Here is a 27,272-nt window from a genome sequence, read left to right as displayed (position 1 = left end):
TGCCCATTTTCAAACATTGTTTTTTTTCAATTATTATTATTGAGTTGTGAGAGTTCTTTATATTTTCTGGATAAGTGTCCTTTTTTCGTATTTTTCATTGCAAATTTTTTCATTCAATCTGTGGCTTACCTTTGAGTTTTCTTAAGGGTATCTTTTGAAGAGTGAATGGTTTTAAGTGTGATAAAGTTCAATATATGATTTTAGTGTTTTTTGTGTCATAGTTAAGAAAATTTCCCAAGGTAATTAAGATCTCATTTTAGGTTTTCTTCCAAAATTTAATTGTAGATTTTATATTTTGGTCTGTAATCCATTTTGTGTTATGATCCATTTTTATGTATTTGATCTGGTATGAGGTAAAGTTCAAAGATCTCCCCTGCCCCATGAGAATATACAATTCTTCCAGCACCTTTTGTGAGAAATTAAGTAGCCATACATATGTGGGTCTATCTGGACTCTGTTCTGTTCCACTCTTCTTTGTATCTGTCTTTAGGTCAATACCATGCTATTTTGATTCCTAAAGCTTTATAATAAGTCTGGAAATCAGGTAATGAAAGTCCTCTCCCTTTGTTCTTTTTTTCAAATAATTTTGGTTATTTTAGGCACTTTGCATTTTGAGATAAGCTTTTCTTTAACTCGAAAATATTTTTTTCTAGTAAGAAATACGTAACACAAAATTTGCCGTTTAACCATTTTTAAGTGTACAGTTCAGTGACATCAAGTACGTTATAATATTATACAACCATCACCACTAATCTATTAAGTCAGTTTGTCTATTTCCACAAATAAAGCCTGTGGGTTTTGATTGTGATTGCATTGAATCTGTAGATCAATTTGGGAAGAATTGATGTCCTAATAATATTGAGTCTTCCAGTGCATGAGCCTGGTATATCATTCTATTTAATTTTGTCAGCAATATTTTGTAGTTTTCAGTACACAGGTTTTGCACATCATTTGTCAATTTTGTCCTTAAGTTTTTACGTATATTTTGATATTGTAAATGGTATCATTTTTTAAATTTAATTTTTTATTATAAATATATGGAAATATATTGATTTTGCCATATTGATCTTGTACCCTGCAACTTTGCTAAACTCATTTATTTGTTCTAATAGTTTTTTGGTAGATTCCTTAGGATTGCCTGCATAGATGATCGTGCCATTTGCCAATAACAACAGTTTACCTCTTCTTTTTCAATTTGGATGCTTTTTATTTCTTTTTCTTGTCTTCTTGTGCTGGCTAAGACCTCCAACAAAATGAATAGAAGTGATGAGAGAAAACATCCTGTTTAATTCCTTATTTGGGGAAGAAAGTATTCAGTCTTTCACTATTAAATATGATATTAATTATATGAGGGGCGGTTTGCAGCTGCCCTTTTTCAGATTGAGAAATTTCCTTTATTATAATTTTGCTGAGAGGTTTTTTAAAATCATAACTAGATGATTCTGTTAAATGATTTTTTATACATTCATCAAAATGATTGTGTTTTTTCTTACTTAGTTTGTTAATAAATCATACATTTTTTATTTTCAAATGTTTGCATTTCTGGCATAAGAATGTATTGAATTTTTTTTTAATAAGATGTTGGGAGTAGGAGTTTATTAATTAATTTATTTATTTTTGCTGTGTTGGGTCTTCGTTTCTTTGTGAGGGCTTTCTCTAGTGTGGCAAGCGGGGGCCACACTTCATCGCGGTGCGCGGGCCTCTCACTATCGTGGCCTCTCTTGTTGCGGAGCACAGGCTCCAGACGCGCAGGCTCAGTAGTTGTGGCTCACGGGCCTAATTGCTCCGTGGCATGTGGGATCCTCCCAGACCAGGGCTCAAAACCGTGTCCCCTGCATTAGCAGGCAGAATCTCAACCACTGCGCCACGAGGGAAGCCCAAGAATGTATTGATTTTTTAAAAGGATATAGAAGCCATGCTTTGCAGGGAGGAGATGGGAAAAGCCACTCTTCAAATGAGATCTTCCTTTTTCAATTAGCATGATACTATCCAGGAGTGACAGAAGCACTTAAACAACTGCTGCAAACTGAGCATTGTTTCTGTAATAGGAAGCAGAGTTCAGGTAGTGATTAGAAATATGTGAAATAATGTTAGATAGAAGTCAGTTGATCATTGGCGCCTCTAGGACCAAAACAGATGAGCAACTCTAAGGCTGTACTTGCTCTGTATGATTGATCATGCTATGAGTCTTGCAAAAAAGACTTACTTGAGTCACCATGAAAAGAATCACAGCCCATTACTGAGTTCCTAGGCCTGAATCAATTCATAGATCCAGAGCCTCTGGAATAAAGGGGAAATCAGGAAACATTGAGTATGAATATTGAAATAATACAAATGTGTACTGGAAATCTCCTTACCATGGCCAGTGGGACTAGAGGCCAGTGTAACTGATCATTAAGGAAATGAAAATACTAAGACCGTTCAGAAATTACTGGACTCCAGCTGTAAGCTAGTACTAATTCCTGCAGACTCAGGATCCACTGATCAGAGTGCAGACTTATACTATTTTCTTCCCATCTCTATACATTTGGACTTTTTTAATTTAGAGGTTTTAGAATTTAAGAGAAAAAGGCTTCTACTCTGGGGGTTGCAACAATGTTTACGTTGAAATAAAAGTTGAAATTTCCACATAATTTGTTTGAATTCTTCATGTCACTGGATACACTACCAAAAAACAGTTGTGTTGGTTGGGGCGATTGATCCTAATTGTCAAGAGGAAATAAGGGGCCTGCTACACAACAGGAATAAGAAGGAATATTTCTAGAGTCAAGGACCTTGAAGGAGACCCCTGACCAATACTCCACAATGGGAATGTAAATCCAGGTACATAAAGAGATTCCATGATTCTTCCTCCTTCCTCCTCTACAGCTACCAATGGGGGCATACATGGCCTAAGCCTAACTAACCAAAAACCTCTCCCCTCTCTCTTTCTCTCCTTTTCTCTCCCTGTCATCTTTTACTGGAAAGATACTTGGATGAAAGAAAGAAATTGTTGGCACTCAGTCATTTAAGCTGTGCTACCCTGCAGAGGAAACCACTAGCTGCCCACTAATATCCATGTGACCATCTTCCACAGTAATAAATTTAAATATGGGAAGTAGCAACCCAGCTAGGAACCATATTTCCCAGCCCCCATGGTGCCAAGTGACTAAGCTCTCATAAATAGAATGAGCAGAACAATTTCTGCCTCACATATTAAGAAAAAAAATCCCCAGCCCTGAACTCTTATTCTTCCCTTCTGATGACTGGAATGGCAGCAAGCAGAGGGACCTTAGAGGCCATATGTTTAAAACAGAAGCTTTATCATAAACCTGGATCCTTGAATATCTATCTGCACAGAGCAAGGCTTCATCAACATTGGACCACACATCTTGAACTGTAAGTTGAAAAAAGAAATAAATTTATTTGTTCTTACAGCCACTGAATTGGAGAGTCTCTGTTACAATCTTGATACATACTCTAATGGTCAATTAATTTGTTTTGATCTCAGTCTGATGTTCAGTCTTTCTGTCAATTCAGTGATCTCTATAACTAATATAGTAATTACAATTTTAAATACCCTTGGGGAAATAGATACTGTTATCCGACTCCAGCCATTGCATTAGCTGAAAAATTTTAGATGAGAGCCCCCTGAAAGCGGCATTCTCTTGAAGGGGATGCAAGTTATGGCAGAGACCCCTGGTCATTGCCAATATCTGTTCTTCCCTTCTCCCATAATAATAGTTCAACCACCTGTAGCTGATGACGTGGCTATCCAGCTTTCCTTGAACTAGAAGTGGCCATAAGACTAAGTTCTAGCCAATGGGATGTAAATAGAAGTGATACGTGCAGATTTCAGATCACACTCTTAAAAGGTGGGGGATGCCCTCCCCTTACTCTGTCTGGAGTACAGATACGGTGTGTGACATCCTAGAAGATGAGGGCAACACAGTAGACACAGAAGAAAAATAATATAGAAACAGCCTGGGTCCCTGACACCATGGACTGCTTTGAGAGAGATAAAAACTTCTATCTTACATAAAACACTATTTTTTGGGGGGAGGGGAATCTCATTAGACCAGCCAAAGCAATGTCCTAACTGATGCATAAATTATATTCTCAAAGTACAACTGAGATACTGAAAGGGAAACTGTAATGTGTGGATTGGAAGACAAGAGAAGGGCTCTGGCTTCAGTGGGGCTACTAACTTGCTAGGTGACTTGAGTAAGTCAGACCCCTTCTTGGAATCTCAACTTCTTCATCTAAAAATGCAGCCCCTACCAAGATGAACAACCAGTGAATAAGTTGAGAACATGCCAAACACAACAAAAAAGAAAAAGAATAGGCAAAATCAAGCCCTGCTATAGGCGAACAAATCCATGGAAAACATCGAAAACAAAAAGCAAGGCATGTATATTATAGGGGCAACTCTATGCCCTTTCTTTCTTCTTTTTTTTTCTTTTTTTCCTTGGTGTTATTTTCTTAGACATTTGTGTTTTTAAATAAATCTTACAGATTCAGTGCCAAAATCCCACCTGCATCCTGCTGAGAAGTCATAATGCCATGTTTATGACACCAGCTCTGTTTCCATGGGGATGATTGTGTCAGTGTAATTCCTGCATTATGACTTCTGGGTATGTTTGAAAAGATGGGTGAAGGCAATGAAAAAATCTTTGAATATGCACATTTGTTGTTATTCTGATAACTCACAGCCACAGGAATGATGATCCTGAAAATAGAGAGGAGGAACCAGACAGACGCCCATTAAAGGATGACATCATTTTCCTGACTGCTGAAAAGGCCACTTAACCCCTCAGCCCTTCTTCCTTCAAGTTTTTGGGCTGCTTCACTTTAAATTTTTTCTTTAAGTTTTTAATATATTAATTTGCATGAGGCAGCTGTAAGGCTTTTATGTGCTCCATCTCATTGCCTAAATCATCTGGGTAGGGATTGCATTAAGCTCATCCTGAATAATGGCTTCTATTATTTAAATCCATTTTAAATTCAATTTTGCCAAGAAGTTATCACTCCTACTCCATCTGCAAATATGGAAACTTAAATGTAGAGGTTCCTCCCGAAATTTTCCACAGAGAGAAAAAAATGTCATCCATTTAAATGCATGCTTTGAGCACTGAAAATTCCTTGAGCAAACAACTTTAAACAACCTATTTCTTTTTAATATCAAAATTGTTTTTTTTAAATTTGCTGATTATAAAAGTAATTCATTTACTGTAAAAAAAAAATCAAACACTGAAGAATCTAAAGTAAAAAACAATGTCTACTCAAAATTGCTATGATCCACAGAAACATTGTTTTATCTTCATACTTTTTCTAGATCTTTAAATATAAAGAAATATCAATATTTATGAAAATTGAATCATATAATATTGTAGCAGACTGCATTTTCCAAAGAGGACCACATCAATATCCCCATCCTGCATGCACTTCTGCAAGTGTCCTTGCTCCCTTCAATCCATTCTTTGATGAGAAAAGGTTATTTCTCCACCCCCTGGAATCTGAGAAGGCCTTTGGACAGCTTCAGTCAATAGAATATGGCTGTCATAATGTTATGCTCATTCTGTACCTAGCCCTTAAATGGCCTGGCAACTTCCATTTCCTACTTCTTGGAAGCTGGCCACCATGTAAGAATTAGGACTCTCCTGAGACCATCATGCTCTTCAGGAAGCCCAAGAAGGCCTGGAAGATGAGATTCCATGTTGAGAGGTGAGGAAAACAAAGTTCACCAAGGCACCAGACAGGCAAATGAAGAAGTCATCTTGAAAGTGGATCCTTCCATCCCAGCTGACCCAGCTGATGTATCTGGGGGGGTCAAGAACAAACCATCCAGCTGAGCCCTTCTTGATTCCTGATCTACAAAATCAGATGCAGAGTGAAATCATTGCTTTTTTTAATGATTACCAAGAAAGTTTTAATGAAATGGGAAAATATAATTATGGGACATTAAGTGAAAAAACTGAAGTCCCACACTATAAATACAAGATGTTACTACATCTTTGCTTGTCTCACTTAGCTCACTGCAGCAGCCACCTAAATGGGTTCCCTCAACCAGACATGACCCCTTTCAATGCATTCTCTGTATTGTAACCAGAGAGGACTTCCTAAACTAAAATGGTTATTTTAAACTCCAAAGTTCTGGGGTTGTTTGTAACATAGCAACAGATAACCAAAACATATTCTTTGAATATTTTTTGTTAAAACAAATTAAATGGACCTCATCTCTTTTAAGGGTTCTCATATTATATGCATTTATCATACTTTAATTAACTCATCCTTAATAGATGTACTTTTAGACTATTTTCCTTTTTATTATCATAAATAATGCTGAGGTGAATATTTATTTACATATGCACCTATCTGATTATTTTCAAGAGTGAATGTTTGTAAGTCGTATTACTGGGCCAAAAGATAATTCAAAATTCCATTTTGATATCTTCAGTCTGCTTGTATTTCAGGGATGTACAGAGTTATTCCCACACAGGGTTATACGAGAATTTCTCTTTTTTCCACACTTTCATCATCTCTGGACCTTATCAACATTTATAATCTTAGCCAATCTGCTAATGTATACATAGTTTCACTTTTATTGGCCATTTCTTATATTTTGTAAATTGCTTGTTCATAAAGTATGTTTATTTCAGAGTTATTTTAAAGCTTACTTTTGTTTTTTATTTTAGATGTTGGGGGTAGGAGTTTATTAATTTATTTATTTATTTTTGCTGTGTTGGGTCTTCGTTTCTGTGCTAAGGCTTTCTCTAGTTGTGGCAAGCGGGGGCCACTCTTCATCGCGGTGCACGGGCCTCTCACTATCGCAGCCTCTCTTGTTGCGGAGCACAGGCTCCAGATGCGCAGACTCAGTAGTTGTGGCTCACGGGTCTAGTTGCTCCGCGGCATGTGGGATCCTCCCAGACCAGGGCTCGAACCCGTGTCCCCTGCATTAGCAGGCAGATTCTCAACCACTGCGCCGCCAGTGAAGCCCTAAAGCTTAGTTTTTTATGTAAATAAATTCATATATAGAAGACATTACTGTTCACCAATATTTCCATTACTCTTCCTCTTCCAGAGAAGCATAGGAAAAACAGATTTCCCTAATTAAGTGAACTTATGTATGTCTATGTACCTTGATTTGGATGGAAAACAAAAACGAAAAGGGAAAGGACATGCATAAAATCCAGGAGAATACCTTTAAAAGCTGTTGCACAATTCTCCATTCACTTCTTTCCCTTACCGCATCAATCATGAAAATACAGGTTGATAGGAAGAGTCCATAAGATCTAAATGGCCTGGAAGTCTAAACCAATCTGTTGAGAAAATTGCTCTGGAGAGTCTTCCAGACCCTCAGAGTTTTTGTGAGCAAGAAATAAATGTTTTTCAAATTGATGCACTGATAGTTAAATTGTTTACTACTGAGGAGTAACCTAACTTATCTGACTCATATTCAATACAATACACACCTGATTATATACATGCTTTCCAAATGCATGGTTTGTTGTTTGGTTTGTTTGTTTGTTGCTTGGCTCCACCCCTACCTACACATATATCAACACACACAACATGGGTCACATTGGGAGAAGGATTTAAAAATCTGGTATGAATCCTTCCGTATTTTTCCTTCATGCTCACAATACTATAACAAATATGCACATACACGTACACAGGAATGTATGTAAACTGGGATTTTAGTTTTTGTTTTTTTAAAAAATGAAAGCAGACTATTATATACCCTTTTCTGTATCTTGCATTTCTTACTCAATAAGTGGTAAAGTCCCCTACTATAGCTCTAATTCACTCATTTCACCAATTGCTCAACAGAATGGAGTATGAATGCTATAGAATGTATTCAACCATTCCCCTCTTGACTGGCATGCACTTTAATCCAGCGTTGTGCTGTTAGAAACAATGCTGCAATAACACTTTAGTGCCCATGCCCATTAATAGATCTGCTTTTATTTCTATTGGCATTCTTGGGAGAAGCCTGGTAAGGTTAAATGATACATGTGTTTTTATTTTTAATAAATACTGCTAGGTTATTTCTGCCAAGGGCTATAACACTGCACATTTCCACCGGGAATAGGAAAGCATCATTTTCTTTAAATCCCCACAAGTATTAGGTGTGTAGCTCTTTCTAATGAATGTAAACTCATAGCTCTTTAAATTTGCATTTTTGTGGCTACCAGTGAATTTTAGCATCTTTTTATGTATCTGTGACCATTTAAATTTGCTCCTCTATGACTTTCCCTTAGCTGATATTTTAACTACTATATTTTTCTTGTCAGTTTGAAGAAGTACTTAGAATAATATGGACAACTTACCCCTTATCTGTCATTTGTATTATATGATTTTTTCCCACTCCATTTTTTCCATTCATTTAATTGCTTCAATAGCCATACAAAGGTTATTATAATTTGATTTATAATATCTAAGTTTCTGGTTTTAGTTGAGAAGTTCTCCTTGACCCCTAAGTTGCAGAAGTTTTTTGCAGGAGTATTGTGTTTTTTGTTGTTTTTCATTTTGAATACTTGAGCATTTAAGTCATGAGGAACCTATTTAACTTTTGTTTCTTTTTCTGATTTTAAAAGTTAAGGTATTATTTATATAAAATAAAATACACTTATTTTAAGTGTGCAGTTTGATGAATCATGATAATTGTATATGACAAAGTAATCACAATCAAGATATAGAACAGTTCCATCATTATAAAATTTTTCTTATGCAGCCTTATATCTCCAACCCCAGCTCCAGGCAACCACTGATCTGCTCTCTGTTACTATAGTTTTGCCTTTTCCTAGAACTTTTCATAAATGGAATCATCCACTATAGACTTTTGTGTTTGACTTCTTTCACTTAGCATAATGTTTTTGAGATTCATCCATGATGTTGAGTGCATTAATCTTTTGTTACTTCTCATTGCAGTATAGAATTCCATAGTATAGATAAGCCACAATTTGTTTATCCACTCACTGGTTTTTGCCTATTATACATTGTCCTGCAATACATCTGTATACATGGTTTTGTGAATATAAATTTTTCCTTCTCTTGGGTAAATATCTAGGAGTAGAACTTCTGGGTCTCATGGTACGTGTATGGTTACAGTTAAATGTACTACCAGACTGTTTTCCAAAGTGACTATACAATTTTGCATTTCAGCCAGCAATGTGTGAGACTTACAGTTGTTCTATATCCTCACCAACACTTGGTATTATCCATAATTTTCAGTTCAGCCATTCTAATAGGCATGCCATTATGGTTTTTAATTGGGTTTTCTCTGATGACTAATGACGTTGAGAATATTTTCATATGCTTATTGGGCATTCATATATCTTCATTTGTAAAATATCCATTCACAAATTTGGTCCTTGTTTTAGAAAGACCTTCTGCCCAGTTTTTATTGGGATGTTTGACTTCTTAAAAGTTCTTTATATATTCTAAATACAAGTCCTTGTCTGATGTATGTTTTTGAGAAAAAAAAAATTCTCCCTATTTATGACTTACATTTTTATTTCTTAACTGTGTTTCTTAAAACCCCAAAGATTTTAATCTGAATGAAGTCAATTTTATAATTTGTTTGCATTTATATTTTATGCTGACTGTATCCTGTTTAAGAAATCTTAATGTAATCAAAGTCACAAAGATTTTTCTCCTATGTTTTCTTCCAGAAGTTTTATTATTTTAGTTCTTACATTTAGGTCTATGATCCATTTTTTTTTTTTTTTTTTTGGCGGTACGTGGGCCTCTCACTGTTGTGGCCTCTCCCATTGTGGAGCACAGGCTCTGGACACACAGGCTCAGTGGCCATGGCTCACGGGCCCAGCCGCTCCGCAGCATGTGGGATCTTCCCAGACCGGGGCACGAACCCGTGTCCCCTGCATCGGCAGGCGGGCTCTCAACCACTGCGCCACCAGGGAAGCCTTATGATCCATTTTTAATTAACTTTTTCTAGTGTTAGGTAAAGGTGTAAGTTCATTTCTTGTATATGAATATATAGTTATTCTAGCACCATTTGTTGAAAACTTTCTTGGCACTTGATTGACCATTTAAGTGTGGGTCTACTTCTGAACTCTGTTTTGTTCCACTGGTCTCTATGACTATCCTTATACCAATTTTGATTGCTACAGATTTATAGTAAATTTTGAAATCAGGTAGTGTAAGTCTTACAAATTGATTTTTCTTTTTCAAAATCGTTTTAAGTATTCTATGTCCATTGCCTTTCTATATAAATTTTTCAATTTGCTTTTTATATTTCTTCAAAAACCCCACTGGTTTTCATCTTCTCAGACCCTGGAGCATCCCAGATGCACAGCCCAGACTGAGAGATGTGGATACTGAGGAGGCCCAGAGTAGATAGAGTAACTGTAATCTGTTCCTTAACAGATTTGCTTTCTTGCCTGAAACAACTAACAAAATCTTTTCCTTGACAGATTTTCTTTCTTGCCTGAAACAACTAACATATAGGACAAAATAAGAAAGTTTCTCAAGACATTGAACATCAATCAAAAAAGGACAGTGATCTCTGAAAGATGAAGAACAGATGAGGTGAGCCCTACAATTGCTCTAGCTATGGCCTAGAGAGAGTTCTCAGGCAGCAGCACAGGGCAGGGCAACCCAGGTCGAGCATAGCAGTCTCCCTAAGTTGAAGAGAGGAGCTGGGATCCAGAGGGGCTAAGGCAGCTAGAATTAGCAGAGCAGAGTGTTGAAGAGGAGAGAGCAAGCTGCAAGGAAAGAGAACTCCAGAGATCTGTGAGAGTCCCAATACTCTTCAACATGCATGTGTGAGAAAACTATCAAAAGAATTAGAAGGGAAAGTCCTCGAGGAGTACAAAGGGCCAACATAGTGCCTGTTCACATGATCTGGAGTGAAAAATCCTCATAATTATAGGAACTGGTAGAATACTAAAGAGAGTTTGCCTCAGTAGTGGAGAAATTTTTACCCTAATCTGAACATTGCTCTGTTCCCTGTTATCCAAGCTTAAGGTAAGACCCAAAAGGATCAAATTGTTTCCAAGCAACTTAACTGCATCCAAAAATGAAGCTCAAATATATTTAAGCAAGTATACGTTAAAGAATAACGTACACAAGGAAAATTTCACAAAGCCTAAAATACATTCAAAAATTAAGAAGCAGGCAAAGAAGTAGAAAAAAATGCAAGCCATAATGAGGAAAAAAGTCAATCAAACTGACCCAGAAATGACACAGATGATAGAGTTAGGAGGCAAGGATATTAAAATAGTCATTATAACTGCATTCCATATGTTTAAGCTAGAGGAAGATTGAGCACAATAAGTAAGGACATGAAAGATATTTTAGAACAGCAAAAAATCGAAATGGTTTTTCTTGTTTCAATCCTCTTTCTGTTCTTCACCTTGGACAATATTTATCATTCTATCATCATATTCGCTTACATTTTCTTCTTGCATATCCATTTGGATTTTAAGTCCATCCAGTGAATTTTTAATTTCCAAAATTGTATTTTTTTATTTCTAGAATTTCTATTTGCTTCCTTTTTACTGTTTTTATTTCTTTGCAGAGATTTCCTTTTCTATGCTGAAATATTTTCATTAATTGAAAATATGTTTTCTTTTACTTCATTGAGGATAGTTGTAATAGTCATTTAAATAACCTTGTCTATTAATTGCAGCAGCTGATTAATCTTGGGGGGTCATACCTGACTGACTTGTCTCCTCTTGAGAATACATTCCATTTTCTTAGTTCTTTATATGTTAGATAATTTGGGATTATATGCTGGACATTATGTTAAGTTGTGAACATTCTGGATTCTGTTATTTTTCTCTTATGAGTGTTTTTAGCAGAGAACGTTCTTGCCTGGTTTAAACTTCAAACTCTGTCTTTGAGCAGCAGCTCTAGTCTCAGCTCAGACCTTTCGTCTTTAGCTGAGCTGCTTTGAGTCTTCTACACATGCATAGTTTGAGAGTCATTATGTGGGTTCACACTCCCCCTCCAACTCTCTCCAGAATTCACAGTATTCCAGCTTCAATTTGCTGTTTCCCCTAAAGCTGCTGTGAGCACTGCCATGTGGACTCACAGAGAGGAACTTGCTAAGCTTCTTGTGCCCCTCCACCAAGTGAGCATGCACCTCCCACTAGAGTATACCTGCTTCTCTTCACTATCCCATACTTTCAGGTAATCACTTTTTGTATTGTGTCCAGGTTTTATCATTGTTTTCTGCAGTGAGGGGCAGGGGCAGGCAGGTTGTGCAGTGTAGCCTTAGTTCATCATAACTGGAACCCTGGGAGAGTTCAGGAAGGACTTATCTTTGGATGTGGTGTCAGATCAGAGTCAATTTAGCTGGATGGCTAATTGTTCTAGTACATTTATTAAATAACCCATATTTTCCCATAGAAGTACCCATTTTTGTCATATGTAAAATTCTCAAGCATTGGCACACTCATTTTGAAGTCTCTTTTTTATATCCCTGATCTGTCTATTCCCATGCAACTATCACATTGATTTAAATACAGTGACTGTGGCATAACCTTAAAAAGCAAATTCTCCAACATGGTTATTCTTTATGATTTTCTAGATTATTCCTAGGCATTATTCTGTAATATATATTCTAAGATTATTCATTTAGATTTTAAAAAGTATTTGTATTACTAATTGGAATTTCATCAGGTTTATATAATCATTTGGGGAGAACTGCTGCTAACCGTAAGTCTTCCTATTCAAGAAACATGTTTCTTGGGGAGACCTTTCTTTTATCAGTGAGATTTTATAATTATCTTCAAATAGATCCTGTGCCTTTCTTTTAAATTTATTCTAAACACTGCGTAATTTGTCATTTATAACCAATGTCATATAGCAATGTCATTTATAACTAACATTTCTATGTGCTGATTTCTAGAGTAATGTAATTCATTGTTATATTTATATCCAGCCAAATTCTGATACCTTCTAAAAAAGCAACTTTAAAAACCCACAAAAAGGGCTTCGCTAGTGGTGCAGTGGTTGAGAGTCCGCCTGCCAATGCAGTGGATACGGGTTCGTGCCTCGGTCCGGGAAGATCCCACATGCCGCGGAGCGGCTGGGCCCATGAGCCATGGCCGCTGAGCCTGCGCGTCCGGAGCCTGTGCTCTGCAAGGGGAGAGGCCACAACAGTGAGAGGCCCACGTACTGCAAAAACAAACAAACAAATAAAACCCACAAAAACACAACCTTTTGATTTTCTATGTTTATAGATGCCTTTAGCAAAAGCATTGTTCTTTTTCCCCCATTGTTTATGCCAGTTTTGTTTCATGCTTTATATTGTTGCAGTTTTAGAGACTCAATACTAAATGCTAGCCATAGTAGGTATCCCCTATCTATTGTCAGATCATATGAAATCAGTTTATTTGCTATTTAGTTCATTTTATTATTGAACCTTGATTTATAGTCATGATTCAAGTAGTTTCCTTTTGTTGCTATTTTATTCACAATTTTAATAGCTACTGAATTTTATCAAATATCTTTTCTGTATCTATTGTTATAATATGGCTATCTCATTTACTGTATTATTATAATGGGTTACATTGATAGATTAGCATATTGACCTTGCATTCTTGGAATAAATCATACTTAGTCAGAGTTATTATTTTCTTGATTTTAAAATGACCCCAAAGTTAACAAAAAGAGTTCAGCAATGGTTCTATATTCATAAGCAAAATTGGTTGATAGTATATTTTATGAGAATTATCAAAATTAGATGTTAAGATTATCCTGGTTTCATAAAGTAATGTGGGAGGTCTGGATTTTCCATGCCCTGAAATATCAAAATACATTGGAATAATCTATTCTATAAAGGTCAAACTCGTCTTGACAATGGTGCCCTTAACAATGATAGAACTCGAATAAATTTCTAGTTTTTTCTAAGATGGTTAGTTTATTCAAGGTTTAAAATTCCTGAGTAAACTCCAGTGATATCTATTTTGCTAGGAATAATCTATTTCCTTTAGGCCTTAAACCTGGATATCATCGTTGCATGCAGTATTCTTCTGTAATTTTTAAATGGTTATAGTCCCTTGCTCATTCCAAATCTTGTCTATTTTTGCTCTCTCTCTCTTTCTCTCTCAGCTTAATTAGGCTTGCAAATGTTTCTGCTTTATTGTTTTTTTCCAAAGAAACAAATTTCTGGATTTATTTATCTTTCTCTTTTTCTGTTTCATTATTTCGACCTTTACCTCTATTAATTCCCTTTTCTTAGTTACTTAGTTTATTTGATTACTTTTTCTAACTTTATATGATGAGTATTTTGTTTCTTTAATAGTTTTATCTTTCTTCTTTAAAAATTAAGACATTTAGGGCTTCCCTGGTGGCACAGTGGTTGAGAGTCCGCCTGCCGATGCAGGGGACACGGGTTTGTGCCCCGGTCTGGGAAGATCCCACATGCCGTGGAGCGGCTGGGCCCGTGAGCCATGGCCACTGAGCCTGCGCGTCCAGAGCCTGTGCTCTGCAATGGGAGAGGCCACAACAGTGAGAGGCCCGCATATCGCAAAAAAAAAAAAAAAAAAGAAAAGAAAAAATTAAGACATTTAAAGCTCTAGATTTTGGAGAGTTCTGCTGTGCTGGGTCATTTTACTTTGCTGGTGATTTCTTTTAAATTTCTTCTCGAATTCAAGTGTTTTCTAAAGACCTGTTTCTTAGTTTGCAAGTAATTAAGATTGTTTAAAAACCCTTTCATTATTTACTTCCAATTTTATTGGATTATAATCAGAAAGTATAGTCAGAAATTTTTAAGGTTTTTTTTCAGGACCAAGTCCAATTTTTAAACATGTGCATGAACATTTAAAACCTTGTTTTGTATCTGAAAGAAGTAAAAGTTCTATATACAGTTATTAAATCAAGTTTGAGTGCAATCCAATTCTACTATATCATTTCTTTTTTAACAAAGTTTTTCTTAAAGGGAGAGTAAAGCCAACTGAAAGAGCACCCAGTGGCCAAAGTTGGAACAATTTGAGCCACAAGATAAATAAAATTGTATTGAGTCGTAACCTAAAATGTAAGTTTCCATGAGTCCATTATGATATAAATAAATGACTGAGTAAATAAGTAATTGGGAGAGAATAGATAAATCTCCAGTGCAGAATTCCAAATAAGTTATTTGGAAACTCTACTTTCAAGGACATGGAGCAGACCTTCCACTTCTTAAGTGTGGGCTGTGTGTAGTGACTTTCTTCTACAAAGTACAGTACAGAAAGAGGAGGGGGAAAGTAGCCTTATGGTGGAGAAACATGAAAAACACTACTTCATCCAGGTGATCCAGGTTAACATCTACATGATAAGTCACTCTCATAGTATGTTCCCTCGATATGATGTAACAAGAATGGCATTTTACCTCTGTGGTATTTCTTCAAAAGAAAACACTACAGTCTACTCATGAGAAAAGAAGTCAGGCTAAATCCCACTTGAGTGACACCCCACAAATATTTGACTAGTAATCAAAACTGTCAAGGTTAAGATGTCAGCAAAAATGGCAGAATAAGGACATGCCAGGGTCCCCCCTCCATAAAAGCAATGAAAAAACTGGCAAAACTGGTCAGAAATAAAACAGCAAAAAACTAAATCTCAGCGAGAGCAGCAAGATTTGTGGCATTGTAACCTAACGTTCCCCACTCCTCAGCACTGTGGAGGCCTTGAAAAATAATAGCCTGCATTCCTAATACTGTACAAGAGGGAGCAAAATGAGGCTGGAGCTCTCTTTCAAAGCCTCATCACCAAAAGGGGGCCATTATATGACCGATCTGATGGTTCCCTAGAAGACCTCACTCAAAAGGTTTTATTTGACTTCACTCAAATTAGTCCAGTGCTAAAAGGTTGTCCTTGGAAGGCATTTGTCAAATGTTTTAAAATCTTGGTTGCCTGAGGCAGTGAATAACAGTTGGGGCAAACAATAGACTAACCAAAAAGCTTGAAATAAAAAGCTAAGGAATAAGGTGTCTATAGGGGCTGAAAGGTCATGCACATGCATAAAGATACACACGTGTTCAAGAAAGATCTGAGACTTGAGGAAAATCCCAAGTTCTCACCTCTGACTGGCTTTGAGGCTTTGTTGTAAGCATCAAGTTAAGACAGAGGCAGAGCTGTAAATCACCTGACTGAGTGTTGAAGATATTCCCAAACATGCACACAGAGCCCCTTGGCAAATACCAATAGACTTATTAGTTACAGGCATTTAAGGCAATTTCTGTCCAATAATTAGCTGATCACTGAGAGACTTCAGTGTCCACATATGACAAATACATAGATTTTAGAGACCTATTTCAGAAAAGTCACTAAACTAACAAGAAAAACTACAAAAAACAGCAATAGCAAAAGCTGGGTAGTGTAGAGAATCTGATTTTCAGAGTTGTCATATATATTATTTGAAATGTCTAGTTTTCAACAACAAAAAAGATATGGGACATGCAAAAAAAAAATCCATACACAGGAATCCAGTGAAAATTGTCCCTTAGGAAGCCTAAACATTGAACTTATTAGACTAAACTTTTAAATCAGCAATTTAAGTATTCCACAGAGGTAAAGGAAACTATGTCTAAAGAACAAAAGGGATCAGGCAAACAATGCGTCACCAAATACAGCGTACAAAAATAAAAAGATAGAATTTATAAAAAGGAATCAAACAGGAAAGCTGGAGTTAAAAGTATAACTGAAATGAATAATTTACTATATGGGCTCAATTTAAGATATAATGCAGAGGTAAGCAGGCAGAAGAAGAATCAGTGTACTTGAACATTCAATTCAGATTAACTGAAATAATTCAGATCAATTGAAATTTTTCAGTCAGAGGAATAAGAAGAAAAAAGAGTGAAGAAAAATGAACAGATTCTCAAAGATCTTTAAGGGTCTTTGTGACATCAGCAAGCATACTGCGAATCCCACAAGCCTAATGGGAAGCTAGAGTGAGAGAAAAGGGCAGAAAGAATATTTGAAGAAATAATGGGTGGAAACTTCCAAAATTTGATAAAAGAAATGAACCTACACATTCACAAAGCTCAGTGAACTTCAAGTAAGTTAAACTCGAAGAGATCCATATCTAGATATCATAATCGGTCAAAAGCTAAAGACAAAGAGAGAATATTTAAAAATCAAGAGAGAAGTGACTCTTCATGAACATGAACAAGGGATCCTCAATAAGGCTAATAGCTGATTTCTCATCTTCTGGCTGAAGCCAAAAGGCAATGGTATGACTATTGAAAGTGCTAAAAGAAAAAAAAACACCAAACCTGTCAACCAAGAATTCTATATCCAGCAAAATTATCCTTCAAAAAATAAAGGGGAATTTTAAGAAATCCTTCAGGCTGAAATGAAAGAACAAGTAACTTGAATTTCATGAAGAAATAAGACCAGTAAACTACATAGTTAAATATCAATGACATTTTAAATTTATTTTTTTGTTCATTTTTTCCTATTTTCCTCTCTGATTTAAATTTTTTAAATTAATTGTGCTGATGGTTGCACAACACTTTGGATACAGTGAAAAAATATTGAATTGTATACTTCAAATGGGTGAAGTACATGGTAAGTGAATTATATCTTAGTAAAGCTGTTACCAAAAAATTATAAACAACTGTCTAAGCTAAGACACGTGATGACAATATAATATGGTACCCTGGATGGGATCCTGGAAGAGGAAAAGGACATTAGGTAAAAATTAAGGAAATATGGATAAAGTATGTATTTAGTTAATAATAAAATATCAATATTGGTCAATTAATTGTGACAAATGTACCATAATATTCTAAGATGTTAATAATAGGAAAAACTTCATATGGGGTATATGGGAACTCTCTGTACTATTGTCCCAATTTTTCTTTTATCTAAAACTATTCTATAGTTATATTTTATTTAATTTATTTTTTATTGAAGTATAGTTGATTTACAATACTGTGTTAGCTTCAGGTGTACAGCAAAGTGATTCATTTACATTTTTTTTCAGACTATTGTCCATTATAGGTTATTATAGGATACTGAATATTGTTCCCTGTGTTATACAGTAAATCCTTGTTGCTTATCTACTTTTTGTATAGTAGTTTGAATCTGTTAATCTCATACTCCTAATTTCCCGCCCCTGACCCCTTTACCCTTTGGTAACCATAAGTTTGTTTTCTATGTCTGTGAGACAGTTTATGCTCTGTATCTAGATTCATTTGTATTATTTTTTTAGATTCCACATATAAGTGATATCATATAATATTTGTCTTTCTCTGTCTGACTTACTTCACTTAGTATGATATTCTCTAGGTCCATCCATGTTGCTGCAAATGGCAATATTTCATTCTTTTTTATGGTTGAGTAATAGTCCGCTTTGTATATATAGTGTATGTCTTAAACCAATCATCTGTTAATGAGCATTTGTGTTGTTTCCATGTCTTGGCTATTGTAAATAGTGCTGCCATAAACTATTTGAATCTTTTTGAATTAGAATATTTCTCTTTTCCGGACATATACCTAAGACTGGGATTGCTGGATCATATTGTAGCTCAATTGTCAGTTTTTAAGAACTATTCATACTGTTTTCCATAGTGACTGCACCAATTTACATTCCCACCGAGAGTGTAGAAGAGTCCCCTTTTCTCCACACTCTCTCCAGCATTTATTATTTGTAGACTTTTTGATGATGGCCATTCTGAACAGTGTAAAGTGATACCTCATTGTGGTTTTGATTTGCATATCTCTAATAATTAGCACTGTTGAGCATCTTTCCATGTGCCTGTTGACCATCTGTATGTCTTCTTTGGAGAAATGCTTATTTAGTATGCTGCCAATTTTTTGATTGGGTAGTTTGTTTTCTGATATTGAGCTGTATGAGTTGTTTGTAAATTTGGGAAATTAACCCCTTGTCAGTCACATAGTTTGCAAATATTTTCTCCCATTCTGTAGGCTGTCTTTTTGTTTTGTTGATGGTTTCTTTTGCTGTGCAAAAGCTTTTAAGTTTGATTAGTTCCCACTTGTTTATTTTTTGCTTTTATTTCTTTTTCCTTGGGAGACTGATCTAAGAAGATATTGCTATAACTTATGTCTGAAAATGTTTTCCTATGTTCTCTTCTAGGAGCTTAATGGTGTCATATCTTACTTGGACATCTAGACAAAAAAAAAACAAAACACCTTGAGTTTATTTTTGTGCATGGTGTGAGGGAATGTTCTAACTTCATTGATTTATATGAGTCTGTCCAGCATTCCCAACACTATTTGCTAAAGAGACTGTCTTTTCTCCATTGTATATGCCTTCTTTGTCAAAAATTAATTGACCATAGATGGGTGGGTTTATTTCTGGGCTCTCTGTTCTGTTCCAGTGATCTATATGTCTGTTTTTGTGCCAATACCAAACTGTTTTGATTCCTGTAGCTTTGTAGTATTGTCTGAAGTCTGGGAGGTTTATGCCTCCAGTTTTGTTCCTTTTCCTCAGGGTTCCTTTGGCAATTCTGGGTCTGTAGTGCTTCTGTGTAAATTTTAGGATTATTTGTTCTATTTCTGTGGAAAATGTCATGGGTGATTTGATAAGCATTGCATAAAATCTGTAGACTCCTTTGGGTAGTACAGCCATTTTAACAATATTAATTCTTCCAATCCAAGAGCATGGGATATCTTTTCATTTCTTTGAATGATCTTCAATATACTTTATCAATGTTTTATAATTTTCAGGTTTATTCTTATTTATTTTTTTGATGTGATTTTAAATGGGACTTTTTTAATATTCTGATATTCCATTGTTAATGTAAAGAAATACAATATATTTCTGTATATTAATCTTGTATCCTGCTACCTTGCTGAATTTATTTATTAGTTCTAAAAGTATTTTTGTGGAGGAGACTTTTGGGTTTTCTATATCGTGTATCATGTCATCTGCATATAATGACAATTTTACCTCTTTCCTTCCAACCTGGATACCTTTTATTTCTTTTCTTGTCTGATTGTTGTGGCTAGGACTTCTATACTATATGAATAGAAGTGGTGAGTGGGGAGACCTTGTCTTGTTCCAGAATTTAGTGGGAAGGCTTTCAGCTTTTCACCATTGAGTATTATGGGTTTGTCAAAAATGGCTTCTATTATGTTCAGATATGTTCCCTCTATACCACTTTGGTGAGAGTTTTTAATCATGAATGCATGTTGAGTTTTATCAAATGCTTTTTCTGCATCTATTGAGATAATCACGTGGTTTCTGTCTTTTCTTTTGTTAATGTGGTGTATCATCACATTGATTGATTGGCATACATTGAACCATCCTTGCAACCCTAGATTGAATCCAACTTGATAATGGTGTATGATCTTTTCTATGTATTGTTGGATTTGGTTTGCTAATATTTTGTTGAAGATTCTGAATCTATAGTCATCAAAGATATTGGCCTGTAATTTTTTTGTAATGTCTTTGGTTTTGGTATCAGACTAATGGTGGCTTTATAGAAAGGCTTTGGAAGTTTTCCCTCCTCTTCAATCTTTTGGAATAGTTTGAGAAGGATAGGTAGGAGTTCTTCTTTTTATGTTTGGTAGAATTCCCTACTGAATTCATCCAGTCCTGTACTTTTGTTTGCAGGAAGTTTTTTTGTTTGTTTGTTTGTTTTTAATTACAGAATCTATTTCATTTCTAGTGATTGGTCTGTTCAAATTATCTCTTTCTTCTTGACTCAGTTTTGGCAGGCTTTATGTTTCTAGAAACTTGTCCATTTCTTCTAGGTTGTCCAGTTTGTTGGCATATAACTGTTCATAGTATTCTCTTATGATTTTTTTTTAATTTCTGAAGTCTCTGTTGTTATTTCTTCTCTTTCATTTCTTATTTTATTTATTTGGGTCCTCTCTCTTTTCTTCTTGGTGAGTCTGGCTAAAGGTTTGTCAATTTTGTTTATCCTTTAAAAATACCAGCTCTTAGCTTTATTGATCTATCATTTTTTATCTCCATTTTATTTCCTCTCTAATATTTATTATTTCCTTCCTTTTGCTGACTTTGGGTTTTGTTTGTTCTTCTTTTTCTAATTCTTTTAGGTGGTAGGTTAGGTTGTTTATTTGAGATATTTCTTGTTTCTTGAGGAAGAGCTGTATCTCTATGAACTTCCCTCTCAGAACTTCTTTTGCTGCATCCCATAGATGTTGTAAGGCTGTGTTTTCATTGCCATTTGTCATGAGATGTTTTCAGATTTCTTTTTTGATTTTATTGTTGACTCACTGTTTTTTTAGTAGCATATTGTTTAGTCTCTATGTGATCATTTTTTTCCACATTTTTCTTTCTGTGGTTGATGTCTAGTTATATACCATTGTGGTCAGAATGCTTGAAATCTTTGAATGTTTCAAATAATTTCTATCCTCTTAAATTTGTGGAGGCTTATTTTGTGTCCTAGTATGTGGTCTATCCTAGAGAATGTTCCATGTGTGCTTGAAAAGAATGTGTAATCTGGTATTTTTGGATGTAGTATCCTGTAGATATCAACTAAGTTCAACTGTTCTATTGTGTCATTTAGGACCTCTGTTGTTTTATTGATTTTCTGTCTGGAAGATCTGTCCATTGATGTCACTGGGGTGTTAAAGTCTCTGATAATCTTTTGAGTAGAATATCCTATGTTGCAGGTTTTCTCCTTTCAGGACTTTGAATATATCATGCCTTTCCTTTTTGTCTGCAAAGTTTCTGTAGAGAAATCAGCTGACAGCCTTATGGGGAGGTTCCCCTGTAACTGAATTTTTTTTCTCTTGCTGCCTTTAGAATCCTCTCTTTATCTTTAACTTTTGCCATTTTAGTTATGATATGTCTTGGTGTGAGTCTGTTTGGGTTCATATTGTTTGGGACCCTGTGTGCTTCCTATACCTGTATATCTATTTCCTGCTTTAAGTTTGGGAAGTTTTCAGCCATTGTTTCTTCAAATACATTTTTGATCCCATTTTCTTCTCCTTCTGGAACCCCTATGCATAGGTTGGCATACTTTATATTATCCCATAGATCTTGTATGTTGCTGTCTTTTTTTTTTTTTCTTCATTTGTCTTTCTTCCTGCTGTTCTGATTGGGTGGTTTTCATTATTCTATCCTCTGCAGCACTTATTCATTGTTCTGCATTATTTAGTCTACTATTCATTGCTTTTAGATCAGTTTGTTTGTTTGTTTTAAATGAACTTTTTAAAAATTTTTAATTTTTTAAAAAATTTTTGGCTGTGTTGGGTCTTCATTGTTGTGCATGGGCTTTCTCTAGTTGCAGCGAGCAGGGGCTACTCTATGTTGTGGTGCATGGGCTTCTCATTGCAGTGGCTTCTCTTGTTGCAGAGCATGGGCTCTAGGCACACAGGCTTCAGTAGCTGTGGCATGCGGGCTCTAGAATGCAGGCCCAGTAGTTGTGGTGCACAGGCTTAGTTGCTCCATGGCATGTGGAATCTTCCTGGGCCAGGGATCAAACCCATGTCTCCTGCATTGCCAGGTGGATTCTTAACCACTGCACTACCAGGGAAGCCCTAGATCAGTTTTTAGCTCAGCAATTGAGTTGTCTAATTTTGATTTATTCCTCTTTATAGTTTCTAGTTCCTTGTTACAGTGATCTGCATTTCTATCAATTGGGAGTAGTTCCTCTGCTTTTTCATTTTACTTAAATTTCTCTGTCTTCATGAATTTAGGAGAAACAATTATCTACTGTGGTCTCATTTTTTATTTTTGGCTGCGTTGGGTCTTCGTTGCTGCATGTGAGCTTTCTCTAGTTACAGCAAGTGGGATTCTCATTGCACTGGCTTCTCTTTGTTGCGGAGCATGGGCTCTAGGCATGCAGGTTTCAGTAGTTGTGGCTTGTGGGATAAGTAATTGTGGCTCACAGGCTCTAGAGCACAGGTTCAGTAGTTGTAGCACATGGGCTTATTTGTTCCACGGCATGTGGGATCTTTCTGGACCAGGGCTCAAACCCATGTCCCCTGCGTTGAGAGGTGGATTCTTAACCACGGCACTGCCGGGGAAGTCCCTCTGCTGTGGTCTTAAAAGGCTGTTTTTATGTAGGAGCATCACTGTGTAGACTATATGAGCCCAATATTTTTGGTGTGAGGGCTGAGTTTAGTATGGATGCCTGCCATGTATTGTGCTGGCCATTATCCCCTTGATAGGGGGTGTGATTAGTGTTGTGGTGACCAGAGCCTGCACTGGATGTTGGGCAGGGCTTCCCCTTTGCTCTGTGGCTGTCACAACCCTGTTGGGGGCAGGGTCTGATCCCCATTTGTTGGAGTAGAAGCCCTGAAGGTTGGTTTCAATAAGGCTTTGTTGCCCTTAAGTGTGTGCTTTCTCACCAAGGAGGTGAGTGCTGAAGCAAGTGAGACCTGTGTAGTTACAGCAAACCTACGTGCCACCCATGCAGGCATCTGCGGCTCTGCACAGAAGCAGCCCAAGCTTGCATGCCTTTCTCCTTTGTGTTCATCCCAGATCTAGTGCTAGAGTGTCACTGGGGGCCAGGGTGTTGTGGCTGCAGGAACTGAGGTGGTTGTGCTGCAGCCTGGAACATATGCTGCCTCTATGGTAGGTCTCTGCCAGGACCTGTTGGCCCCAGATCCAGCTACGGGCTGCAATGTAAGAAGGGCAGAACTGGACCACTCCCTCTGGGGAAGAACCACTGCATACTCCTACCCAGGGGCTATCCACTGGAGACACGGGATTCTGTGATGCTGCCCGCCACCCGATGTGCATACCAACAAAGTCCTCTGCTGCTGGACACACCCCCAAACCCGCCCCCATTATGGGAGCACTGATAATGGGCTCCAATGTCAGCCCCACCTCCACAATGTGCATCTCAGAAAGCCCACCACTGCCAGAGCCACTCACCACCATAAGCACGCTGACAATTGTGTTCCTATGATGGACCCATACCTAGCCCTGCATGCGCAAAAAATTCTTAGGCGTGGACTATGTTCTAGGCTGTCTCTGCACAGCTAGACTGAGTCCTCTCCCAGGGTCCGCCCGAGTTTCAGTGCCTAGCTGCTGCTGGTACTAGCAGCCCCACTGGGAGTGCATTTCAGGCTGGGAAGTGCGGGAGGTGGTAGCTGTCAGAGCAGGTCTCTCTCTGCCCTGATTGCTAGCAAGCCAGCATGCACGCACTCCTCATGAGCAGAGTTCAGGCCCCTCCAGTCCCTCTGTCCCAGTGGACCTCCCAGAAGGCAAGGAGGGCTCCAGGGCAAGGGGCCACCCATGTAGACCTTTCTTCTCTCACAGGTCCCTCCCAGGGGCTCCAGTCCCATTCTGATGCCTTTTTTTCCCTTCCATCTACCCAGTTATGTGGGGAACTTTCTTGCAGCTTTGGTTATATAAGAGATCTTCTGCCAGTTTTCAGTTGGTTTCCTGTGAGAATTGTTCCACTCGTAGATATATTTTTGATGTGTTTGTGGAGAGAAGCGAGCTCCACATCCTCCTACTCTGCCATCTTTATCTCCTGCCCAGTTATAGCTGATTTAAAAAATCATCTGTGCAACTCTGAGACAGGTGACTGAGGTGCCCACTTTAATTAAATTTTTACTGATTATCCCTTACTTCACATATTTAGTTGCTATTATTCTTGGCACACACATACTTGATTTATCATTGCATAATATTCCCTATTTATCCTGTTTAGTGCTTTTACCCTTCAATCCCGCTTTAATTTCAACAGGGCCATTTTTGTGGGCCCATGACACATGTAGTTTCTACGTGACCACAGTAAGTGGGACCTCTGATATACTCTCATTTATCACCTATACTCCCTCTTCACAGTGTGTTTCATAATCACCTCCTTCACCTGCCTCCTTTTTGCATTATCTGCATCTCCATCTCCCAGCTCATAAATTTGCTGAGTATTTATTAGGATTTCCCCTACAATACTCCTGTTTGAAGAATGTTTGCTTTTGTTCTCTCTTATATAACAATGTCAGTCTATCCATATCCATTTACAGGTATTCTTTTGTTCACCTCATTTTCTGGTTTTCCCCAACTGAAGTTCTCTATTCTTTTTTCGTGGTCAGTCATTTCCTTAGTATATTTTTAGCTGGAGCATGTGGGTTATAAACTCCAACTTCTTGCATATGAAGAAATATTTTTAGATCCATTTTTATGTATTCACTACTTCAGAAGTCACAGGAATCTTGAGGTTTATGAACAATTTAAGAAGTTATTAATGGAGAGATAATGATTCAAACTGTCTCTCTATCTCTTGGTTTCTGCAGAAGGGTAGGAAGACCTATTTCCTATCTGGGAAAGGCAGTCTTCTCTTCCATGAAAGACTTAGAAGTCAACACATGTGGGGGCTGAAATTGGAGATTGCTGGAATTTACCTTCCTGGAGCAGCCGGAAAGTATTTGATACAATTGTTAGTGCAATCAGCACAACTGAAAGGGCAGCTTGGTTTGCTGTAGAGGGAGTATTTAAGACCAAGAGAGAAGAGTTGTCCCCCCACCCCCACCTCGCTGGCTAGGAGAAGGGAAGCAAGCCCACCCAGGTGACAAGAGTAGGTAGTTCTTTTTCTGCTCTCATTTAGGAGACCTCACCAAGCAAGATTTGGTTTTCCAAATAGCCTTCTTTGTAGAAAGAAGCCAGGCCTCAATAAAAATGAATTCTTTTTCTGGTACCAGTCAAATTTATTTTGATAAATAAATGTGTTGTTCCAAGGACCTGATTCCAAGTAAAGATGGGAAAGGCAGGGGAAGGGGTAAAAAGGAACCAGGGAGACGTTTTCATGTCTGTCTCCATGTTACCTGAGATTATTTGGGAGAAGGTACCACTTTCAGTTTTCCAGAGAGAATGACCAGTACCTAGATTTAATATAGCCAGAGAAAGACAAATAGACCAACTTTGGGCCCCTGACAAGCTTAACTAAAGATTTTGCCCCAGGACAAAGTGAGTGAGTTACTTCCATATTTCCTCTCTACATATTGATGTGCATTCTCTCAGCTTTTTGAGACAAAATTCTAGGACCACTGGTCTGGGCACAATGCCTCATGGTAATTATTAATACAATTACATTTTTTCAGATCTCAAGGAAGAGCGCTAGTGTATATTTTTAATTATAAGGTAAACTCAGCATTTGACCCTATGTATATGAAACACCTTGGCCAAAGTCAGATGGGTGAGTCCTAGGACCAAGTGGGAGTATTCATATAGTCTTACATGAAGCACTTCTTCTTATCCTCAAATCTGCTCTCACCTTGTCATTTGAATACACAACATCTGTGCCATTGTTCTCAGTTGCACTCTCTGAGGGGAAGCTGTATGACTTGATATCTTACACATTATAGGTGTTTCATTAGGATTATCATTTAAAATGAGGAAAAAAGGCTCACTCCAGGGTGCCATATATTAAATATTTTATCTCTTCTTTTTGAAACAATCAGAGCTAAATGTTTTTACAGATAATCCCAGGCCTCATTAAAGGGGAGTAAATGTTCACTCTTATGAAAACTTTTCAGATTCCTCAATAACCTAGTTTATTAACATTTCCTTCTTCTCTTTTCCCATTTTCACATTTCCCCTAATTTCCTCACCTTTTGAAATTCAGCTGGAGCATCTCTGTCTTGTGTACCCTTGGCTGTGTTCCCCTGACTTTGCTTCCAGAAATAATTTCTGTGGGTTATTTACTTAATGCCACCCTCAAAACACAAGAGTTTGCCTGTAATGGGCTGGCAGTAGTTGATGTCTTTATGTAATCTTTCATGCTTTGCATTGTGTTTTGGAGAGGGAAAAAAATCAATGAAGCTAGTCGCTGTTGCCCTTGCTTTACCTTCAGGTATTATCATTGTTATTGAGAAACAGCTGAGTCTGCAATTGGACAGCCTCTTCTCCTTTAACAGGCAATGATGCCTCATAAGTGAAGGAGTCCATAGCACTTCCCGTCTATCCCCTCCACCTCTGGGATGGACTGGGGTCATTCTAGAACCAGAGCATTAGTTCTCCCTCTCTACATGGGAGACTTCAACTTCATGCTCAGTTGAGTAAGTTTCTTTAGTGTAGCAGAAGCCTCTCAGGTCATCCTCTAGCCTCCAGGCTGAGCCAATCCTAATGCCATCCTCAGGAATATGAATTGGGATTGTGTAGCAAGACCCCTAGCATGTAAAATCACGCTTTGCTGGTGGCCCCATCTTCCACCAGGTGACCTGGAGAACAGAGGAAGCAAAGACCTGGAATGCAGAAGATGTGCAGAGAGGAGCCACAATGAAGGCAAAGAGAGGATCCTCCTTGGTGGCATCCATGTCCTTGGTTCCATTCTTTTCTGAAACCCAGCTGCATCATGTATCTGTGAGCTACCCTGATATCCTTATAATCAATTCCCCTCAGAAATCTGCTTTTTCCCCTTGAACAGCTCCAGTAGGCTTCTGAT

The 27,272-nt window shown here is 37.3% G+C and overlaps 1 long non-coding RNA gene across 2 annotated transcripts; it reads left to right on the top strand.

Annotated features, from left to right (window-relative positions):
- The first annotated feature begins 3,208 nt into the window (after positions 1-3,208).
- On the top strand, positions 3,209-27,272 carry LOC132416734 (uncharacterized). Of its 2 annotated transcripts, none has more exons than XR_009517704.1 (3): positions 3,209-3,378; positions 10,416-10,530; positions 27,044-27,272. It is a non-coding gene; the product is annotated as an uncharacterized lncRNA (long non-coding RNA). The 2 variants fall into 2 exon arrangements; XR_009517703.1 differs by lacking the exon at positions 27,044-27,272 and adding an exon at positions 12,890-13,413.

Source organism: Delphinus delphis, chromosome 20, assembly GCF_949987515.2.
Source record: "Delphinus delphis chromosome 20, mDelDel1.2, whole genome shotgun sequence".
In the NCBI taxonomy this organism is placed as follows: Eukaryota; Metazoa; Chordata; class Mammalia; order Artiodactyla; family Delphinidae; genus Delphinus; species Delphinus delphis.
Note: the sequence above shows the minus strand (reverse complement) of the source record. Positions and strands in the feature narration are given on the sequence as shown.